This window comes from Talpa occidentalis, unplaced genomic scaffold, assembly GCF_014898055.3.
Source record: "Talpa occidentalis isolate TD23 unplaced genomic scaffold, MPIMG_talOcc4v2.1 talOcc4.15, whole genome shotgun sequence".
NCBI lineage: Eukaryota > Metazoa > Chordata > Mammalia > Eulipotyphla > Talpidae > Talpa > Talpa occidentalis.
Window position 1 is genome coordinate 45,337,968 of NW_023601543.1, and position 23,207 is coordinate 45,361,174.

Sequence of the window (23,207 nt, forward strand, 5' to 3'; positions counted from 1 at the left end):
GATTAAAAAAAAAAAACTACAAAAAAATTAACATCATGCTTAATGGGAAGAAATTCAGAGCTTTTACTATAAAATCAGGAACAAAGGAAGAAAGTATCTTCTTGCCATTCTTTTTCAACACTATACTTGAAGTTTTAGCTAATGCAATGAAAAGGAAAGACAAGAAAAAAATGAAAGTATACCTATTAGGAAGGAAATAAACTAACATAAATAAATAAAACTCTTTGTTCACAGATGACATGATGATTATCTGTGTAAAAAACCTGAAAGCTTGATGAAAAGAATTTTTGGATCTAATAATTTATACCAAGGTTATAGAATGTAAGGTTAATATACAAATTCCAATTGTTTTCCTATACATTAGCAATGAAGAAGTGGAACTTGAAATTTAAAACACAATACCATTTACATTAGCAACAGCCAGAATGAAATATTTAGGTATAATTCTAACAATATATGCCCATGATCTACTTGAGGAAAACTATAAAACTCTGATTAATAAACCAAAGAACTAAGTAAATGGAGAAATATTCCATGTTCATATATAGGAAGACTCAATATTGTTGAATTTTCAGTTCTTCCCAATTGGATCTATAGATTCAGTGCAATCTCAATCAAAATCCCAGAAAGTTAATTTGTGGATATCAGCAAACTGATTCTAAAGTTTATATGGAAAGACAAAAGACCCAGAAAAGCAACACAGTGTTGAAGGGGAAGAACAAAACTGAAGAACTGACATTATTCAACCTGAAGACATACTCTAAGTCTATGATAGTCAAGACAGTGTGGTAATGGTGAAAGAATAGACAAATAGGTCAATAGAACAGATACGAGGGTCTAAAAATAGATCCATGTACATATAATCAGCTAATCTTTGGCAAAGGAGCAAAGGCAATGCATAGATCAAAGATAGTCTCTTCAACAAATGGTTCTGAAATGCCTGGGCATCCACATGTAAAAAACCAGAATCTAGACACAGACCTTACACCATTCACAAAATTAACTCAAAATGGATCATAGATCTAAATGTAGAGTGCAAAACTATAAAACTCCTAGAAGATAACATAGAAGAAAATCTAGATGACTTTGGATATGGCAATGACATTTAGGTAAACATCATGAAGGAAGTAATTGATAAACTGTGTTTCAAATAAATTTTAATTAAAATAAAAAATTTCTGCTGTGCAAAAGGCAATGTAAGTAGAATGAAAAAGTGTTGGACTGTGAGAAAATACTTGCAAAAGGACTGTTATCCAAAATATACAAATAATTCTTAAAAATTCAATAATAAGAAAACAACTAAGTTAAAAAATTGGTCAAAGACCTTAACAGACACTTGTTAAGAAGATATGCAGATGGAAAATAAGCATATAAACAGACACACCACACCATAAGTTATCAGAGAAATGCAAATTAAAGCAACAATGATATACCACCACACACTTTGAGAATGACCAAAATCCAGAACACTGATACCAAATGTTGGTGAAGATGTAGAGCAATAGGAACTCATATTTGTTGCTGGTGGAAATGCTACATCATGTAACCACTTTGAAAGACAGTTTGGCAGTTTCTTACAAAACTAAACATACTCTTACCTATGATCCAGCAACCACTGCACTCCTTGCTATTTATGTAAAGGAACTGAGAAAACATGTCCTACATGCAGCTGCTCATTGCAGCTATATTCATAACTACCAAAACTTAGAAGCAACCAAGATATCCTTTAGTTGGTGAATGTTTTACAGACCCTGACAGAAAAGAGGGGTCCTTTGTCCTCTAGGGAAAGAATTCATCAAATAGCACTAAGTGTAGTTGAACCAGGCAAGGCTTTATTAGAGAGACTCATAAGTGAAGGAGCCAGTGCGGGAAAGAGAGTGTCTTCGATGGGAGTTAGGAGGAGATATTTAAAGGGTAATTCTACAAGGCAGGGAGGAAGAGAGCAAGGTCATAGCTTGTTCTGGGTTGGGCTATGCAAGGGCATGAGCATATGGGTTACATTCCAATTGTGCATGCACATGGGCTCTCAGCCTTCTCCTTCCAGAAAATTGTGAGATAATCATTAGTCAGGATCCAACACTTTTTGTCTCTAATGATACCTCATGGTCAGTGTGGTGGGACAAATTATTTGGACAGGACTTCCCACTTTATGATTTAGTCTACCTGTTCAAATTGGACTTGAGGCAAATCATCCCACAGCTAGCAATTTCTTTTACTTAGGCTGTCTCAAATGCATAAACTAGTATAATCAAACAATAGAATATTATTCAGCACTAAAAGGACATGAGCTATTAAGCCATGAAAAAACATGGAGTAATCTTTAATGCTTAGTCCCAAGCAAAAAAAAAAATCAATCCGAAAAGTCTGTATACTATTCCAATATATGACTTCTCGGAAAAAGCAAAATTATGAACATAGTAAAAAGATCAGTGGTTGCCAAGGTTTGGGGGAGGAGGGATCAACTGGCAGAGAACAAGATTTTAGGGCAGTGGCAATACTCTGTACAACACTATCATGATGGATTTATGAAATGATGTCATTATGTACTGCCTAAACCAATAGGATACATGGCAAGAGTGAATTCTAATGTAATCTATGGACTTTGGATAATTATGATGTATGTTCATCAACTGTAACAAATATATCACTCTGGTGGGAGATGTTGATAATGGGGAAGTTGCGCATGGGAGGGGCAGGGGGCATATGGAAAATCTGTATCTTCCTCTCACTTTTGCTGTGACCTTAAAACTGTTCCCAAAATAAAGTCTTTGAGAAGAGAAACATTTAAAGCCTCTACGAAATACCTAAAGGACATACAACAAATGAAACTATTCAAGAAAATCTGCTAATTTTCAGTAAGAAAAATGAGCCTCTGGGGTACTTGAAATAAGACTCACTCCTTCCTGGCGCAGTGCAGTGAGGCAGAAACCCCACTCCATAATGTTGCAGCCAAACACACAGGACTCCCTCTCCCTCAGCTCATGGTTGAAGGGTTATCTTCCAGAGAGGAGCAGAACGTCAGCATGTCCTACCCTGCCCCCAGCCCCCTGGTGGCGGGGCTAATTCCCAGGTGATTGAGACTCAAGAGATGTGAGCCCCCTTTTCCCACTCAGTCACCACTTGTGGGATGGAGGTTCTAATGAGGTGCAGCACCACCAAGTATACTAGAGCCATGATCACTCTTTCACCTGACTTGAGGGGCAGGGGTATCATGCTGAAAGAGGTGAGCCGAGGAAACCTGGAACTGCTGCCTTTCCCTCCATTGAGTGCTCAGTCTTTAAAGTGGAGGTGTTGCTCATAAGCACGCCATTGCCTCTGACCCCCAGCATCAGAGACTTTGTCCTGGACCACATGGAACAGAGATCTCTGAATCCTTCCCCAAAGAAACAAATTTGATTTGCAACAAAGTGTGGAGAAGGTCAAGCCTAAGTGCACTTTCAGAAAGAGTGAAAGTTTTGGTAAAAGGAAATTGGTTAGAGAATGATAATTATGTTCATTAGAGAAATAGGCTAAACTGTAGACTAACCAATTTACTGGAAAGAAATGGTAAAAGAGAGATCAGGGAAGAACACTCCTTGGATAAGATTAAATCTGAAACTCTGATCCTTCAACTTTTGTTCCTTCAAAAGAGTCCTAATTTGATTGAATCAATTTGTGGAGCAATTTATGCCTTAAGGTGTCATTAAAAATAATAGAATGATCAACTGACAATTAGTGAGCTTAACAGCTGGGTGTAATCAGGAGAAAAGACAGTCCAAAAAATTCCTGACAAGTCTCAGGGTGCCTGTAGGCATCCCAAGACCATGCCCTCTGCAGTACAACATCACAGGCTTCACATTGTGGGAGTGTGAGGGAATAGATTTCATTAAAATAATCCATCCAGTGACTAAATACATAAACATACATATAGAATAAACAAACCCTGAGGTTGGGGTAGGGAGACCAGTAACCAGAGTTGCTACAATTATTATCTTAAATGTCCATTTTCCAACAAAAAAATGCACAAGACTGCAAAGGAATAGGAAAGAATGATCCACACATCAGGAAAGAAATAACAAGCAAAAGAAATTACCTGTGACAGTGACCAGATGTTATATTTAACAGGCAAAGAGTTCAAAGTAGCTTTATAAACATATCCAAACAAAAGTATGAATAATGAAGTAACAAGAAGATATGACAACGTCATGTCAATAAGGAATATCAATAGAGAAAGTATTAAACAAAGCCAACTGCAAAATCTGGATTTGAAGAGTACAATAACTGAAATGAAGAGAGAGAGAGAGAGAGAGAGAATTAGTTTCCTAGAACTGCCATAAAAAAGCAGCACAAACTGAGTGGCTTAAAAATAAAAAAAAAACAGAAATTAATTGTTTCATATTTCTGTAGGCTAGAAATCTGAAAGCAAAGTGTTAGCAAGGCCATCTTCCCTCTGAAACCTCTAGAAGAGAATCCTTCTTTGCCTTTTCCAGATTCTGGTAGCTTCAGACATTCCTTAGCTTTTGTAATCATTACCCCAATTTCTGCCTCCATGAATACCTTTCACATGAATATCTTCCATCTTTGTACCTCTGTCTAAATTTCCCTCTTTTGGGGCCTCGTTGGTGGTGCTAGGGGTTAAGACGCAACCTATGAAGCTATCCACAGCCATTGCAGCACAAGTTCAAACCCCTGCCAGGGAGCTACCCACATGGTGCAGCAGACCTCTCCTGACTCGCCTGCTGTTCCCCTCAGCAATGTATTTCAGTCAATCTGTCTGTTCTGTTCCTCACTCTGTCTCTGGTGAATCCTCTCACCACCCCCACCTCTGGCCTATACCCCAGTTCTTGTATGAATAAATAAATCAATCTTAAAAAAATTAATTTCCCTCTTTTCTTATAAAGACAACAGTCTTATAAAGACGTAGTCATTGTACTATGGACCCACCCTACTCTCAACTTTACTAATTATGTCTGCAATGACTCCATCATAAAGAAGATCATATTCTGAGTTAATGGGGATTAGGACTGTAACATATCTTTTTAAAGTACCCAAGTCAACCCTTAACAATTGGTAACTTAAATTACGTAATTAGAAAATAAAGTATAAATGCACATCTCTTCTCCTTTCTTATTTGATTTTAAGATCAATTATATAAGGTAATATGCATATAGTGTACTGTTGGAACTGTATGTAGAGCTATGTAATATATTTGCTAGTAAGACCACAGGGGAAGTGGATGGAAATAAGGCAATCCTGGACTCAGATGAATCAAGAAGGAAACTCAAAACCACAGGAACAATTGAAGAGGACCAGAATTGTATTGATTTTAGTGTTATAAATAAATGTTAGCAAGTAGGCAAATTTACAAATAGAGAATATGTGAATAATAATGATTAGTTATACATAGAAGTAATATTTCTATACATCACTGGCATTAAGTTAGTATAAATCTGAAACTGATTCTGATAAGGGGTATCCCTGGTGGTGCAAGGGGTTAAGTCTCAGCACTATGAAGCTATCAGTAGCTGATGCAGCACAAATTCAATCCCCAGCCAGGGAGTTGACCCACATGGTGTAGCAGACCTCTCCTGTCTCCCCACTGCTCCCCTCAGCAGTGTATTCAGTCAATCTGCCTGTTCTGCTCCCCACTCTGTCTCTGGTGAATCCTCTCACCCCCACCCCCACCCTGCACCCCTGGCCTATACCCCAGCTCTTTTATGCATAAATAAGTAAAATAAATCTTTAAAAAAAACTGATTATGAAAAGTTAATCTACTTATATCAAGCCCAAGAGCTGTGATTAATACCTCAAAATGTTGTGTAAAATTAATTAAAAAAAATTAAATGTTATATTAAAAATATTCACTTAAGACAAAATAAATCAATAAAAACAGAATGGAGGATTAAAAGCCAACAAATTGACTTTTGAAAAATTAGAAAACAAAAAGCAAAATGGTCAACAATAAACCCAACTTTGTCAATATTAAATGTAAATAAATTTAAAAGCCCAATCAAAAAGCAGAAATTGTCACACTAGAAATTGTCACACTATTAAATGTAAATAAATTTAAAAGCCCAATCAAAAAGCAGAAATTGTCACACTAGGTAAAAAACAGGACAACTGTGTAATTATACACTATCTACAAGTGATGCTTTTTAAATTCAAAGATGCAAATAGATTGAAAATAAAAAGATAGAAAAAGTATATTGCAAACAGTACCCTCAAGAAAAATGAAAGTGACTATATTACTATGAGAAAAAAGAGACTTTAAAACAAAACATAAGGATTTGGAAGGACATTTTGTAATGATAAAAAGATCAATCATGAAGATATATTAACTATAAACATATATACAACTAATAACAGAGCAACAATTGTCTGAAGCAAAAAACTGACAAATGAAGGGAGAATACACAATTCAACAACAATAGTTGGAGACTTCCAAACTCCCAAACCCCACTTTCAATAATGGATAGAACTAAACAACAGATTGACTTCATGGTTCAAGGAACTACAAAAAAGAAGAGGAGAGACCGGCATGCAGGGGAGCCCGTCCCCGGAACCGGCATTTTGCAACAGGGACCTTTCTTGCTGGAGACTGTGTGAACCCAGCAGAAGGCTCACCGAGGAGCCAAAGGTAAGCTGGGAGGCTTGCCCATGCCGGGTGCCTTCTAGCCTGCAGTTCCAGCCCAGAGGGGAGCAACACCCACCACTGGGGCAGACCGGGCATGCAGGGGAGCGAGTCCCGGCATCGGCATTTTGCAACAGGGACCTTTCTTGCTGGAGACTGTGTGAACCCAGCAGAAGTCTCACCGAGGAGACAGAGGTAAGCTGGGAGGCTTGCCCATGCCGGGCACCTTCTAGCCTGCAGTTCCAGCCCAGAGGAGAGCAGCACCCACAGCTGGGGCAGACCGGGCGTGCAGAGGAGAACGTTCCCGCATCGCCATTTTTGCAGCAGGGACCTTTCTTTGCTGGAGACTTGTGAACCCAGCAGAAGTTCCCCAGAGGAGCCAGTGGTGAGCTGGGAAGGTCGCCCAAGATGCCGGCCAGTACCAGCAACACAGTGTCACAAGGAATAAGGCAAATTAGAAAACAGGCAGTAGGGAGTAGAAAAACCACATGCAACCCAGCAACTCCTCAGCAAAAAAGCACACCGCAAAAAGAAAACCATCTACCAGATTGCAACAACAGTAACTTGGAAGAACTTCTGAGCCTTCCAGATAGAGAATTTAAAATTGCTGTGATTAAAAAACTGACAGAAGTCATAAAGGAAAACAATGATAAGGGGAAAATAATTAATGACCAGAAGAATGAAATTGAGTCCCTAAAGAGGGAAGTAAAAGAAATGCAGGAGATCAAAGAATTAATGGAGACGCTAAAGAACTCTGGGAAAAGCAATGAAAGCAGAATAGATGAAATGGAAGAACGAATAAGTACTCTTGAAGATACAGAAATAAAAAGAACTAAAACAGAAAAGGAAGGAGAAGTACGAAGGAAAAAGACCGAAGAAAGACTTCGGGAACTATCTGACTCCATGAGGAAAGGAAATATAAGAGTTATAGGAATCCCAGAAGGAGAGGAGAGAGATGCAGGAACAGAGAAAATATTCATGGATATAATTGAAGAGAACTTCCCAAACGCGAAGAAGGAGCTGAAAATTGATATACAAGAAGCAAGAAGAACACCAAACTTCCATGACAAAGGAAAAAATACAGCAAGACACATAATAGTAAAGCTCCCAAGAATCCAAGACAAGGAAAAAATAATGAAACTAACAAGAGGGAAGAAACAGATAACATTCAAAGGGAAACCAATCAGACTGACATCAGACTTCTCTGAAGAAACACTACGGGCAAGGAGAGAGTGGAGGGACATAGTCAACAAACTCCAAGAAAACAGATGCCAATCAAGAATACTCTATCCCGCAAGCTCTCTTTCCTCTTTGAAGAAAGAATAAGGACCTTCCCAGACAAACAGAAACTCTGGAATTTTATTACGACTAAACCCCCACTCCAAAAAATACTACAAGGAGTCCTAAAGCCAGAACCTCAGAGGGACGAATAACAACAGAAGAAGGCCAAAGAAAGTTATTAAAAGAATAAATAAATAAAATCAAAGGAAAGACAAACACAATGGCAAATACAGATGCTAACATATCAACACTAACTCTAAATGTAAATGGACTAAACTCTTCAATAAAAAGACACAGAGTTGCAGGCTGGATTAAGAAACAAAACCCAAACTTTTGCTGTCTCCAGGAAACACATTTAGCTGCAAAAGATAAAAAGACTCAAAGTTAAAGGATGGAAAACAATTCTACAAGCAAATGGACCAAAAAAGAAGGCAGGAACAGCTATACTCATATCAGATAAAACAGATTTCAAACTTAAAAAGACAAAAAGAAACCCCAGTGCTCATTACATTATGATCAAGGGGACAATACTTCAAGAAGAAATAACACTCATTAACACATATTCACCAAACGAAGGAGCACCAAAATATATCAGGCAACTATTGGCATCTCTGAAAACAGACATCAGAGAAAACACATACGTAGTGGGAGACTTCGACACACCACTATCAACAATGGATAGATCAACAAGACAAAAATAAGTAAAGACACTAAAGCTCTAAATAAGGATCTAGAGTGCTTGGGCTTAACAGACATATATAGAACACTAAACCCAAAAAAATCTGAGTATACATTTTTCTCAAGCGCACACGGATCATTCTCTAGGATCGATCATATACTGGGGCACAAGACAAACATCAACAGATACACCAAGATTGAAATCATACCAACCATCTTTTCTGACCATGAAGGCATCAAACTAGAAATAAACCATAAAAAGAAGGCAAGGTACTCTCCTACCTCGTGGAGATTGAAACCCACACTACTGGAAGTCCACTGGACTAACGAGGAGATCAAAGAAGAAATTAAAAAATTCTTTGAATTGAATGACAAGGAGGACACAAATTTCCTAAATGTATGGGATGCAGCAAAAGCAGTAATAAGAGGAAAATATATAGCAATAGATGCTCACATCAAGAAATAAGAAAGAACTCAAAGAAACAACCTAATCTCGAAGCTCAAAGATCTAGAAAAAGAACAACAAAAAAACCCCAAAACCAGTAGAAGAAAAGAAATAATAAAAACCAAAGCAGAAATAAATGAAATCGAAACTAAAAAAAACAATCCAAAAGATCAATGAAACCAAGAGCTGGTTCTTCGAAAAAATAAATAAAATAGATAAACCCCTAGCCAGGCTCACAAGGGCAAAAAGGGAGAAAGCACAAATAAATAGGATAATAAATGAAAGAGGAGAAATCACAACGGACACAGCAGAAATCAAAAGAATAATTAATAACTACTATGAACAGTTATATGGAAACAAGTTCAACAATCTAGAGGAGATGGACAAATTCCTACAACTCTACAATCACCCAAAGCTAGATAAAGAAGAAATAGACACCTAAACAGACCAATTACAATTAGCGAAATTGAAATGGTAATCAAAAACCTCCCCAAAAACAAAAGCCCAGGACCTGATGGATTTACAAATGAATTCTACCAAACATTCAGAGACGAATTGGTGCCTATCCTTCACAAACTCTTCCAAAAAATTGAGAAGGAAGGTATAATACCTAACACGTTCTATGAAGCCAACATTACACTAATACCAAAACCGAACAAGGACAACACAAAAAAAGAAAACTATAGGCCAATCTCCCTAATGAACACTGATGCAAAAATCCTCAATAAAATTTTAGCTATCAGAATCCAACAGTGTATCCTTAAGGTAATTCACCATGACCAAGTAGGATTCATTCCAGGGACACAAGGATGGTTCAACATCCGAAAATCAATCAACGTTATCCAACACATCAACAAAAAGAAATATAAAAACCATATGATAATATAAATAGATGCCGAGAAAGCTTTTGACAAAGTGCCACACCCATTCATGATAAAAGCCCTTGAAATTCTTGGGATACAAGGAACATACCTCAACATCATAAAGGCCATATACGACAAGCCAACAGCCAGTATCATTCTCAATGGTGAAAAGCTGAAAGCATTTCCATTAAGATCTGGAACAAGACAAGGATGTCCACTCTCACCACTGCTTTTCAAAATAATACTGGAAGTCCTAGCCAGAGCAATAAGACAAGAGAAAGACATACAAGGAATCCAAATAGGAAAAGAAGAAGTCAAACTATCACTATTTGCAGATGATATGATAATATACATAGAGAACCCCAAAAACTCCATAGAAAAACTAATTGAACTCATCAATCAGTTCAGCAAAGTGGCAGGATACAAAATCAACATGCAAAAGTCAGAAGCCTTCCTATACACTAACAATAAATCTGAAGAAGAAGAAATGAAAAAAAAATCCCCTTTATTATCGAAACAAAAAAAATCAAATACTTGGGAATAAATCTAACAAAAGAGGTAAAGGACCTTTACAAAGAAAACTATAAAACACTGTTAAAAGAAATAGAAGAAGATACAAATAAATGGAAAGACATCCCCTGCTCATGGATTGGAAGAATAAACATTATTAAAATGGCCATCCTACCAAAAGCAATATACCGATTCAATGCTATTCCAATAAAAATTTCAATGTTATTCTTCAAAGAAATAGAACAATTATTGATGAAATTCATATGGAATCACCAAAAACCCCGAATAGCCAAATCTCTCCTGAAAAAAAAAGAAGGGAATGGAGGCATCACACTCCCAGATTTCAGGCTATACTACAAAGCCATAATCATCAAAACTGCATGGTATTGGAACAAGAACAGACACACAGACCAATGGAATTGAATAGAAAATCCAGAAATAAACCCACAGATTTATGGTCAACTAATATTTGACAAAGGAGCAAAGAATATGCATTGGAGCAAAGAAAGTCTGTTCAGTAATGGTGCTGGGAAACTGGGCCGCTACATGCAAAAGAATGAAGCTTGACCACTACCTCACACCATACACAAAAACCAACTCAAAATGGATTAAAGAACTAGACATAAAACCTGAAACCATAAAATACATAGAAGGAAATATAGGCGAAACACTACGTGATTTGCACATCAAAGACATCTTTACAGACACATCACCCAAAGCAGTGATAGTGAAGGCAAAGATAAACAGCTGGGACTACATCAAATTAAAGAGCTTCTGCACAGCAAAAGAGACAATAACAAAAACAAAGAGAAACCCCACCAACTGGGAGAACATTTTTGCACACAACACTAATGATAAAGGATTGATCACAAAAATCTGCAAAGAGCTGATGAGACTCAACAACAACAAAGAAAATAATCCAGTCAAAAAATGGGCAGAAGAGCTAAAAAGAAACTTCTCAGAAGAGGAAATGCAAATGGCCAACAGGCATATGAAAAAATGTTCAACATCACTTTTAATCAGGGAAATGCAAATCAAAACTACCATGAGATACCATCTCACACCAGTGAGAATGGCACATATTTAAATAACTAGCAACAACAAATGTTGGCGAGGGTGTGGGGAAAAAGGAACTCTTCTGCACTGTTGGTGGGAGTGCAAACTGGTCCAACCACTATGGAGAGCTGTGTGGAGATTTCTGGACCTACTAAACATAGAGCTTCCATATGATCCAGCAATTCCACTCCTAGGGATTTACCCAAAGGACACAGAAACATCCATTCCAAAGAGCACCTGCACCCCTATGTTTATAGCAGCACTATTTACAATAGCTAAGCTTTGGAAACAGCCCAAATGCCCAAAAATAGATGACTGGATCAAGAAGATGTGGTACATATATACCATGGAATATTACTCAGCATTCAAAAAAGATAAACACATGCCATTTGCAGCAACATGGATGGCGCTGGAAGGGATCATGCTCAGCGAAATAAGCCAGAAAGAAAAAGAAAAATACCTGGTGGTCTCACTCATAGCAGGAATCTAGAAAACTTAAATAAGGGACCAGGAAAATGAATAACTATAAGAAAGTGAAAATCAAAATCAACAAAAATCTATGAACCAGAGACACTTTTGGGGGGGGGTGGAGGGAGGGAGGGATTGGGGTCAAAATGGGGGGGTTGAAATTGTATGGGGAATATAAAAATAAAATTTATTATAAAAAAAAAAAAGGAAGAGGAGACCAAATTCAAAACTAGCAGAAGGAAGAAAAAGTAAACGTAAGAGCAGAAGAAAGATGGAAGTGTTATACTCCCTGACCTCATACTATACTACACAACAATGATAATCAAAACAGTATGGTACTAGAACAAAAACAGAAACACAAACTAAGGGAATAGAATAGACAGCCCAGAAATAAACTCACACAAATAAACCCACACAAATATGGATAGTTAATCTTTTACGAAGGAGCCATGATTATAAAATGGAGAAAGGAAAGCCTCTTTAACAAATGGTGCTGGGAAATTTAGACAACCACATGCAAGAAAATTAAACCAGATCATTATTCACACCATACACAAAAATTAATTCAAAATGGTTTAAAGACCATTTTGGATGTAAGACCTGAAACAATAAAATACATAAAAGACAACCAGGTGATACACTCCTATAGATCAACAACAGAGATGTATTTGGGGACACAGCTCCAAGGGCAAGGGAAACAAAACAAAAATAAACAATTGGGACTACCTCAAACTAAAGCTTTTGTACCATGAAAGAGACCACCACAAAACCAAAAAGATAACCTACTAACTGGGAGAAGATATTTACACTTCCCGTGTTCAATGGATTAATTTCCAACATAGATCAAGAACTCATACAACTCAACAACAATTTTTAAAAAAGCAACACAGTTTTAAAAATGGGCAAAAGTCATAAATAAACACTTCTCCAGAGAAGACATACAGGTTGACTAAGGCACATTTTAAAAAATGCTCAACATCACTTACTATAAGGGAAATGCAAATCAAAATCACAATGAGCTATCACCACACCCCTGTGAAAATGGCCTATATTAAAAAGACTGTAAACAACAAGCGTTGGTGAGGAGGTGAAGAAAAGAACACTCACTCATCCACTGTTAGTGGGAATGTAATTTGGTGCAACCTCTGTAGAAAACTGTTGGAGAGTCCCCCCCACCCAAAAAAAAAAAAAAAAAAGAAAATCCCATGTGATCTAGGAATGACTCTGCTAGATATTTACCCAAAGAACATGAAAACACTAATACAAAAAGATTTACATACTCCTATGTTCATAGCAGCATTATTCACAATAGCCAAGTCATGAAAACAACCTAAATACCCAAAGACACATGACTGGATAAATAAATTGTGGAATATACTCCATGGAATACAACTCTGCTGTTAAAAAAGATGAATCAATGCCTTTTGAGACACAATGAATGGACAATAGGTGATTATGCTAAGTGAAAATAGTCAGAAAGTGCAAGACTGTTACCAGATGGTTTCACTCATTTGCAGAATATAAATAACCAAAGAAAGCAAACTGGCAAAACATTAAAATAATTCTTAGCCTCTGTGAAAAATACACTGGTTACAAAAGGGGAAGAAGGGGAAGGGGAAGAGGATAGGGTATGGAAGGTATTAGGGTATTGGAGGTTTGGTGGAAGGTGAGTAAAGCTTGTGCACATATGGAGGTGTGAAGCTGTACTCCCAAAGTCATATAGCTATGCAAATGATGGACAAATCAATACAATTTGAGAAGAAAATTGTTTAAAGCAAGAACAGAGATAAATGAAGTTGAGAAAAGAAAAACAATAGAGAAACTCAATGGCACCAAAAGTTGGTTCTTTGACAAGATTAACAAAATTGACTGCTTACCAGTTAATAGCAGCTAATTTCCTTAGAAATTAAGAAACAGAAAAAGAGGCAGAAAGCAGAGAAAGGGCTGGATTCTATTCCCAGACTCATGCCTATGTATAGCACAGCCAGGAATGTTGCTATCCACCTCCTCACTGTGTAGTTTCAGGACAACTCAATGAACAATCTCATACAAAATAATGGGTCCTCCTTCCTCCCCCACCAATGCCAGTGCTGCCCAGCAATGTCTCATCTTAGCCACATGAGTGATGGATTACATGAGTCAGCAACTGTTGTTATGACCCTCTCCCCAAGTCAAGGAACTTTATTGTTTCTAGCAACATGGTGAGCTGGGGAGAAGATTTTCATGATGAAACTACTACCAGGCACCAGGATTGGACACAACTTTGGCTTTGAACTAGCCAGCCCCTAAGGCATGAAGGGTCCTGGTTAAGCTATTTGGCTCCTGGGGGGTTCAAATCAAGAAGTGGTGGAAGGAGCTGGAAAACTCTCAGCTACACTGAGGCGCTGGGATTATTAGTGATTTGCAGTTCTCTGTGCTCTCTGGGGATTTCTTCAGGGAGCTTTTTGGCCCTAAGCCTGCTTCTGGGGCTAGGAATGCAGGCTACCCCCTCTCCCTACCCCCACCACATAAACATTCATGATCCACAGTGGAAACCCTAGTCCCTATTCAAGATCAGCTCAAATGTCACCTCAAGCAGGAAGTTTTCTCTCGAGTCCCCTCCCCCACCAATGCCAGATGTGAGCTTCCCTCCTCTGCAGCTCTTCCTTGTTCCTTTCTTAAGGCATTTATCACATTCTGTTGAGTGCAACGGTTATTTATGTGTTTGTCTTATCCCTCCTTCTCTAATATAGTCAAGAACTGGAGCCAGTTCATCTCTTCTCCCCCTACACTGCATCTGATATGCAACAAGAGAGTTCATTTATTTGGTCAACAAATATTTATTGGGCCTCCCTGGTGGCGCAAGAGGGGCCGGCCAGGGAGAAACCCACATGGCAAGGCAGACCTCTCCTGTCTCGCCCGCTGCTCCCCTCAGCAGTGTATTTCAGTCAGTCTGCCTGTTCTGTTCCCCACTCTGTCTCTGGAGAATCCTCTCACACACACCCCCCCCCCGCATCTCTGGCCTGTACCCCAGCTTTTGTATGCATAAATAAATAAATCTTTAAAAATATATTTATTGACCATCTACTCTGGGTATTTGCTGAGTACTCAAGAAATAGACACCCTGTGCCTGGTCTAAACCCTGCTACCACCCCAAGTTCCCCTTCACTGAGACTTGTCTCCAAGATGCTCCTTTCCCAGTTTACTCTAGGGCCTGGCAGGCAGGCTAGGGGGTCTCTAAGAAGGGGGAAAGTAATTGGCCCTCCCTCTTCCTCTGGGGAACTACAAAAGATGCAGTTATTAGAAGCATGTTTGCTCCAAAATGACTGTGTGCGGCTCAGCCAAACACTGTCTCAACTCCAACCTATACCAAAGTGCCCTGGGACAGTACAGCTCTAGGGCAACCCTTCAGGTAGAGGGTCCTCCTAATCACAAGATTTCCACCCTTTCCTGCTGCTGTGCTTCTACAACCAGGGGTTACTAAACATTTGCCTACATGTGATCTTGGGAGACTACGTCTGACGAATTACATGCCCAGAGTTTCTGCTTCCAGAACCCCCCAGTCTAAGACTATGTAAGGCTCCTGCTCCATGGCCTGATTTGGTAGTTTAGGGGAGCCCACTCCTTTATCCCCACCAGAGACTGTGGAGGTGAGCTATAGATTCCAGACTGAACCAGAAGGAAAGCAGGACTATGTTGGATGCAGGGACCCTTATTCATTCCAGCAACATGGAGAGAATTAAGCCTGCATTCTTGGGAATGTGAGCTTTGAGTGGAGTTTGGGCCAGTGCCCAGAGCACTAGACCAGGAATGAGGGCTTGATTTGCATCCTGCTTAGCTACTTACTAGCTGCAGACAGGTCATCTCTCCTTTCAGAGTCTCAGTTTCCTCATCCGTAAAATGGAGTTTACGACCCCCTCAGAACGCTGCAGCAGACGGGTCACTAGTCAAGACCCTGCCAGGATGTTGCTTAATCATGAAAAACCAAAGAAGATACATTACATTTCCCTTACGGTTTTTAAAAATGGCTATTTGAAAAGGTTACCATAGGAAAGTCCTGTCGTCCGGGATGATGGGAACCAGAGTTCTTCTCCAATCATCTTACTTTATTGATGAAGATGTCTCAGTCACCCAAATGACACAGTGCCAGAGGAATGTCCCTGTAACAATCCCCATGAATGCTGCCTTTCATGAAGCACTGATTTCTCGGATTCTGCTGGTCCAAGTACCCAAAATCTGCCACTGCTCCCCAGAGTTTTCTAACCTAAAAAGAGTCCATCACTGATAAGCCCAAGTTCTGTCCCTCAACTTTGGCCATGAAGAAAGATTAAAGGAGACCAACAAGAGGAAATTTAGTGGATGATAGAAATATTCATTATCTTGATTGTGGTGATGGCTTCACGGGTATATACACATACCAAAACTCATCAACCTGGATGTGCCATTTATTGGACATCGAATGTACTTCAATAAGGCAGTAAAACAATGTGAAGGGAATCACATGATGAGCTGAGGAAGAACTTTGCAGGGTCTGAGCACCACTAGCATGGCCCACAAGAGCGCAGCCTGCCTTCCACCCTGTTCCATGGCCGCCAAGGGCAGCTTTCTTCAGAGTTGCCACATCTGGGCCCTCTGGAGCCTTGAGGCCCCGCTCTCCTCCTTGGTTGGTGCAGAGTGTGGGCCCCCCCCCTTGGCAAGGTCCTTGGGATGTGTCCTGATCTTTGGCTTACCCTGTGGTTCTCCAGTACACGTCCGGGATAGGCACAAAAATAACTTTTCTGTCTTCCTTCTCGCTAAGGATTCATGGAAACCTGAAGCCTGAATCAAATAAAAACTCAAATAAAAACTCAAAAGATTTCCAGAGAAGGCACATGAAGACACTTAGCCAGTTGAAGTCACTAAAGTCATTTCCTTCCAAGCAACAAAACTTGAGTCAACAAAACTGAATAAATCACCTGAAAGATTTCCACCACCTCTCCCATAGCCATCCCACTACCAGTCGCTGTCATGTTCCGTTTCCTCAGCTCCAGAGAGGACAACCTATGTAGCAATATGGGGTACCAAAGATTTGCTTACAAGTCACAGAACTGGCTTTTTCTTTTTTTGCTTCCCCAATTCAATAAACTATTTTGGAGAATTTTAACATGTACAAGGCTAGGCCGTGTGGGAAACAAAGATGCCTAAGCTACTTACCTGCCCTGCACATCAACTCTCAGCCTTGGACACAAATAACTCTCCTGCTGGGCAAAAAAATCTATGCACGCCTTAAAGAATCTCTGAGCATGGTGGCACAAGAAGAGGGAGTGCTTGCTTTCACCTAGGGCCTCAGGGGAGCCTTCATTGTGGGAGCAGAACTGAGATGAATCCCAAAAGATGGTTCATTGTCCCTTAACAATAAAAAATGGCATCTTGATGGTGTTTTGTATTTTACGAAGGGCTTTTCATATCATTTTGTCTCATCATCACAACCATTTGAAAACGTAGATGAACATCATTAGTCCCATTTTAGAGAGAAAGAAATCAAAACTCACAGAAAATGAGCATGGCAGGTGCCCATTGAACCCAGGGCTTCAGATTCTAACTCCTGTTACTACTCCAGGAAACTGCTTAGTAAGTAGGGGAAGGATCACAAAGCGAGGAGTCTTGGGTCATGGTAGAGATTTTGGCCAGCAGGAAAATGAGGATTGTGTTCAGAAGTGGTTGCTCCTGAGATTGGAAAGGCAGTTTGGGACAAGTTCGTTGGCAGCTTGAAATGTCAGGCTCAGGGTGTGAATATTTATTACCTGTATTTTATAAAAATAGGGTTAGATTTAGTGATTGGAAGGAAGGTGGGGGAAAAAACCTGTTATGTATATAAGAAACTTCGTGTTTTGCTTTTCGACCCCCACCCCAACAAAAACAAACAGTATTAGGGTGACCCTGTTCTCCCTCTTAAGGCCATGAGTAGATTTCCAGAGAAGGCACATGGAGACACTTAGCCAGTTGAAGTCACTAAAGTCATTTCCTTCCAAGCAGCTTGCTTTTCAGCTCCCATGGAAGGCGCACGGGGTCAGGGAGCAGAAGACAATGAAAGAGGGTAGGAAGATAAAGGAGGGCCAGAAAGGGAAATCAGGCTCCAGGTCACATCCTGACAGCCAGCCAGGCCCCGTCTGAGTCTCTCCAGAGATATTCTGGCCAGTTTCCCACTAGGACAAATTCAACTTTAATCAATCTGTTTCCCCCTCCAGTTCATTGTTGTTGCAGGCACAAGAGAAAGCCCCTGTCTGGAAACCTTTGGCGAGTCATCCCAGCAGCAGCGACAATGCGGGCAGGAAAAGCCAGGCCCCGGTGGAGGCAGTGCAAAGTGCCTGTACCAGGGAGTCCGGGTTAGTTACTGAGCTTCTCTGAGCCTCAGTTTCCTCCAGTGGCAAAGGATACCTACTTGGCAGGTGGGAGAATTCAAAGAATTCAATCAGATGAAGGCCTAGTGCAGTGCCTGGTCCCAGTTAGCTAAATGCTCGCTACCTCAGTTCCTGCCCACTGCACCTAGAACAGCCTCCAGGGAATGCCCACAATTCGATGGAATAAGGAGCCATTCACAAGCAGAAGAAGATAGCCTAGCTCAGATTTCTTTAGATCAAACACTGTTTTGTTTTTTTTTTTTTTTTATAAATTTTATTGTTATATTCCCCATACAATTGCAGCCCCCCCATTCTGACCCCAATCCCTCCCTCCCACCCCCGCCCCCTAATCAAACACTGTTTTGACTGCTTCTCATGTGATGTTTTGGAGGGACAAGGACTGGGATAGTGTTGAATAAAAGGAGAAAAGATTTGGAAAATCTCCTAGTGGGTCCAGGCCAAGATTGAGAGACAAGCCAGTGAACCGAAGAGAGTCTGCTAAAACAGGGATCTCAGCTTTAGTCACCATTTCTGCCTTGAATTTCAGCAACAAAAGCAGTAGGGAGAGCCAGTGAGGAAATAAAACATAGTTGATAGCCAGTTATCTGTGCTCACAGAGAATATTAGTAGATCTGAAAGATCAGTAAATCTATTCTAGGCTTTTCTTGCTCTCACCGGAGACCCAGAAATGGGAAGGCCCTCAAAACCAAGTGCTGGTAATTCCTGTCACACAGTCCCCCTGGCAACTGTGTCATAATTATAGGACTCTTTTTAGAGAGGCAGGTCACTCTAAGGTGGTGTGTCCCAATTGCCTGCCATCTGCAGGCCACCAGCCTGATTTCCATCAGACCCATGTGCTGCCTGAACTATTATCCAATTCATATTTTCCTTTAAATCTCTCACCCTTTAATTTTCCCATCGGCAACGACATGGATGATTACTGGGTGGTGGCACTCATATGTGGACTATAGAGAAACAGAACAAAAGAATAGACAAACTAAACCAAAACAAACCCTTGAAATCTGACTGCAGAACTGAGGCTAACAGGGGTAGAGGGGGTAAAATAGGGAGCAAAGTGTGGAAGGAGCCCAGTGTTCTGTGGTGGAAGACTATGGGTGCTTTTGTGGGTGTGGTGTGGTAACATACATGCAAAAAGGTGTGGACATAAACCTCTGAACCATTTACAGTGTTATAAACCAACATTCCCTCAATAAACATAATAAATGAGAAATTTCTCATTCTTTTACTTACAAAAGCTAAATCATTCATGTAAATGGAAAACTACCGCCACATGACCCAAATCCAAGGGAAGCTGAGTCCGGAGAGCAAGGTCCCCTGCCTTGAGGATGAAGACTGCCCTGGACAGAGCCCATGGCGGAGATCCTGCCCAGACTGGAAACCACGTTGGAAGGGAAGGGCTCTGATGAGAGGCTTGTTTGGCACATGTTGCTTTGGGTCTTACCCTAGAATCTCCCCCCAGATTGTGGGCAGTTACATGACACACACCCCCCTTCAGGGACAGGCAGGCAGCTGGGCCAGAAGGCAGGCAGCTGAACGGCAGACGCAACACCCTGGCTGTTGGCGGCTGAGACCACATTTGCTGTTGGAGCCAAAACTGGCACTCAGAAAGCATGTCTATTTAATATGTTGTTAATAAACATTTTTTTGCAAAGATTTCTTCTTTGTCCTCTTGCATTATTTTATGAATTTCCTGTTGAAAATGTCAGGTGGCTCAGGAGCCCCCGGGTGAGTTAACAAATAGCACAGCACAGGCCAGCTGAGGTAGTGTAGGCAGAGGGCGCAGTGAGAGGGCCCCAAGAGGAAGATGGAGCTGAGGAAAGCTGTGCCTCGGCCATCTGGAAACCCTCCCACTAGGACTCCTGTCTGCTGAGAACTTGGAGGAACTTCCTTTTTGTTCTTTTGCTTTCCGTGAGGGTCTCCAGCTCTTCACCGTCACTTAGAAATTAGGAAATTTCCAAATGACATTTTTGGTGACAAATTCAGTCATTTTGGTAATTGCCTTCTCATAAATCCATTTTCTAGCCCTCACCTCCTACCAACGCAGGCTTCTCAGAAGGCATAAAACTACTTGATATATAAACAAAAACAGGTTATTTGGCATGGACGGTGAGCAGGTTTATCTACCTTTTTTTATTTTTTTTTTTTTTTTTTTATAGAGGCATGCTTTATTTATTTGTTTTGCTGGTTTGTTTGTTTGTTTGTTTTGTTTATACATGCACTGGGTACAGTCAGAAGCGCGGGAGGGCGAGAGAATTCACCAGAGCCAGAGCGGGGAGCAGAGCAGGCAGAAGGACCGAAGTACACTGCTGAGGGGAGCAGCGGGCGGCAGGAGGGGTCTGCGCGCCATGTGGGACCCTCCTCTGGTGGCCGGGGAGCAGCCGGGGATCGAACCGGCGCCGCAGAGGCCGCGCGCAGCTTCGCAACCCAGCGCTCAACCGCTGCGCCACCGGGGAGGCCCTATCTACCTTTTTTTTTAAAGATTTATTTATTTATTAACAAGCACTGGGTACAGTGAGAAGCGCGGGAGGGTGAGAGAATTCACCAGAGCCCGAGCAGGGAGCAGAACAGGCAGACAGACGAAATACACTGCTGAGGGGAGCAGCGGGCGGCAGGAGAGGTCTGTAGTGCCACGTGGGACCCTCGCCCGGCAGCCGGGGATAGAACCAGTGCTGCAGAGTCTGTGGGCAGCTTCGCAGCCCAGCGCTCAACCGCTGCGCCACCGGGGAGGCCCTTATCTACCTTTTTTAACAGAAAATGGGTTCAAGAAATCTGCCACTTCCTGCCTTTTCCCTTCTTGTCTGCCCCCGTCAGATGGTTGGCTGGTTGTCACTGTAAGGTGGAACTATATGGACTAAAGATGTCAGAAAACAGGGAATCAAAGAAGTCCGAAGATTGAGGGAAGGACAGGGCTAGAGCGTGCATAGTGGAGAAAAGCTGCAGGACTGACTGGCTCTACAATGGTGCAGCCACTGTGGTGGTGTGACCACTGTGGAAAATAGCACAGGGGTTCCTCCAAAAATACACAAAAGAATTGAAAGTAGGGACTCAAACAGATATATGTGCCCCACCAAGTTCATAGCAGCAATATTCACAATAACAATGAGACAGAAGGAATCTAAATGTCCAGCAAGGGAGAAGCAAAAGTTGGTACGCATGCAATGGCATGTTATTCAACCTTAAAAAAGGAATGAAATTCTGACACATGCTACAATATGAATGGACCTTGAAGACATTATGCTAAGAGAAGCCGACACAAAAGGACAAATATTGTATGACTCCAGTTATATGAGGCACCTCAAATGATCAAATTTATAGAAACAGAAAGTTGAATCATGGTTTATAAGAGGCTGGAGGGTAGTGGAAATTGGGGACTTAGTGTTTAATGGGCACAGGGTTTCAGTTCGGGAAGATGAAAATGTTCTGGGAAAGGGTGGTGATGACAGATGGACAACAATGTAAACGTACTTAATGCCACTGAAAATGGTTAATATGGCAACAAAGGGTCAGAAAAAGACAAATTTTAAAACCAACCCTTGAAAGCTGACCAAAGATCTGAGGCATCCAGGCGGGAACAAGGAGGGTGAGAGTGGAGGGAGGGGAGAGCACAAGGGACTATGGCAAGGACTATGGGTGCTTTGGTGGTGGGAGAGCTGCTGTGACCACACCGGAGGGGAGAAATGCTATATTAACAAGGATGTAAAACAAATGGTACTTCAATAAAATGTAAATTTAAAAAAAAAATACAAATTTTAAAATGGGGGGCCTCCCTAGTGGTGCAAGAGGTTAAGTCTCAGCACTATGAAATTATCAGCAGCCACTGCAGCACTAGTTCGATCCCTGATCAGGGAAGTGACCCACATGGCACAGCAGATCTCTCTTGTCTCCCGCTGCTCCCCTCAGCAGTGTATTTCAGTCCATCTGCCTGTTCTGCTCCCCACTCTGTCTCTGGTGAATCCTCTCACTCCCCCACACCTCTGGCCTACACCCCAGCTCTTGTATGCATAAATAAATCTTTAAAAAAATTTAAATGGTGCTCGCTTCGGTAGCACATATACTAAAATTGGAACGATACAGAGAAGATTAGCATGGCCCCTGCGCAAGGATGACACGCAAATTCGTGAAGCGTTCCATATTTTTGAGCAGCACCCACCACTGGGGCAGACCGGGCGTACAGGGGAGCGCGTCCCAGCACCGGCATTTTGCAGTAGGGACCTTTCTTGCTGGAGACTGTGTGAAACCAGCAGAAGGCTCACCGAGGATACAGAGGTAAGCTGGGAGGCTTGCCCATGCCGGGCACCTTCTAGCCTGCAGTTCCAGCCCAGAGGGGAGCAGCACCCACCGCTGGGGCAGACCGGGCGTGCAGGGGAGCACGTTCCCGCATCGCCATTTTGCAGCAGGGACTTTCTTTGCTGGAGACTTGTGAACCCAGCAGAAGTTCCCCAGAGGAGCCAGAGGTGAGCTGGGAAGGTCGCCCAAGATGCCAGCCAGTACCAGCAACACAGTGTCACAAGGAATACGGCAAATTAGAAAACAGGCAGTAGGGAGTAGAAAAACCACATGCAACCCAGCAACTCCTCAGCAAAAAAGCACACCGCAAAAAGAAAACCATCTACCAGATTGCAACAACAGTAACTTGGAAGAACTTCTGAGCCTTCCAGATAGAGAATTTAAAATTGCTGTGATTAAAAAACTGACAGAAGTCATAAAGGAAAACAATGATAAGGGGAAAATAATTAATGACCAGAAGAATGAAATTGAGTCCCTAAAGAGGGAAGTAAAAGAAATACAGGAGATCAAAGAATTAATGGAGACACTAAAGAAATCTGGGAAAAGCAATGAAAGCAGAATAGATGAAATGGAAGAACGAATAAGTACTCTTGAAGATACAGAAATAAAAAGAACTAAAACAGAAAAGG

General features: G+C 41.1%; 1 protein-coding gene and 1 non-coding gene across 2 annotated transcripts in view; one reads left to right on the forward strand and one right to left on the reverse strand.

The window, feature by feature from the left end:
- The window catches only part of NHSL2 (NHS like 2), a 298,859-nt gene that overhangs the window by 212,263 nt on the left and 63,389 nt on the right, over positions 1–23,207 (reverse strand). The gene's annotated exons all lie outside the window — the stretch shown is intronic.
- Positions 22,322–22,428, forward strand: LOC119246876 (U6 spliceosomal RNA). The gene has a single exon (XR_005125614.1). It is a non-coding gene; the product is annotated as a U6 spliceosomal RNA (small nuclear RNA).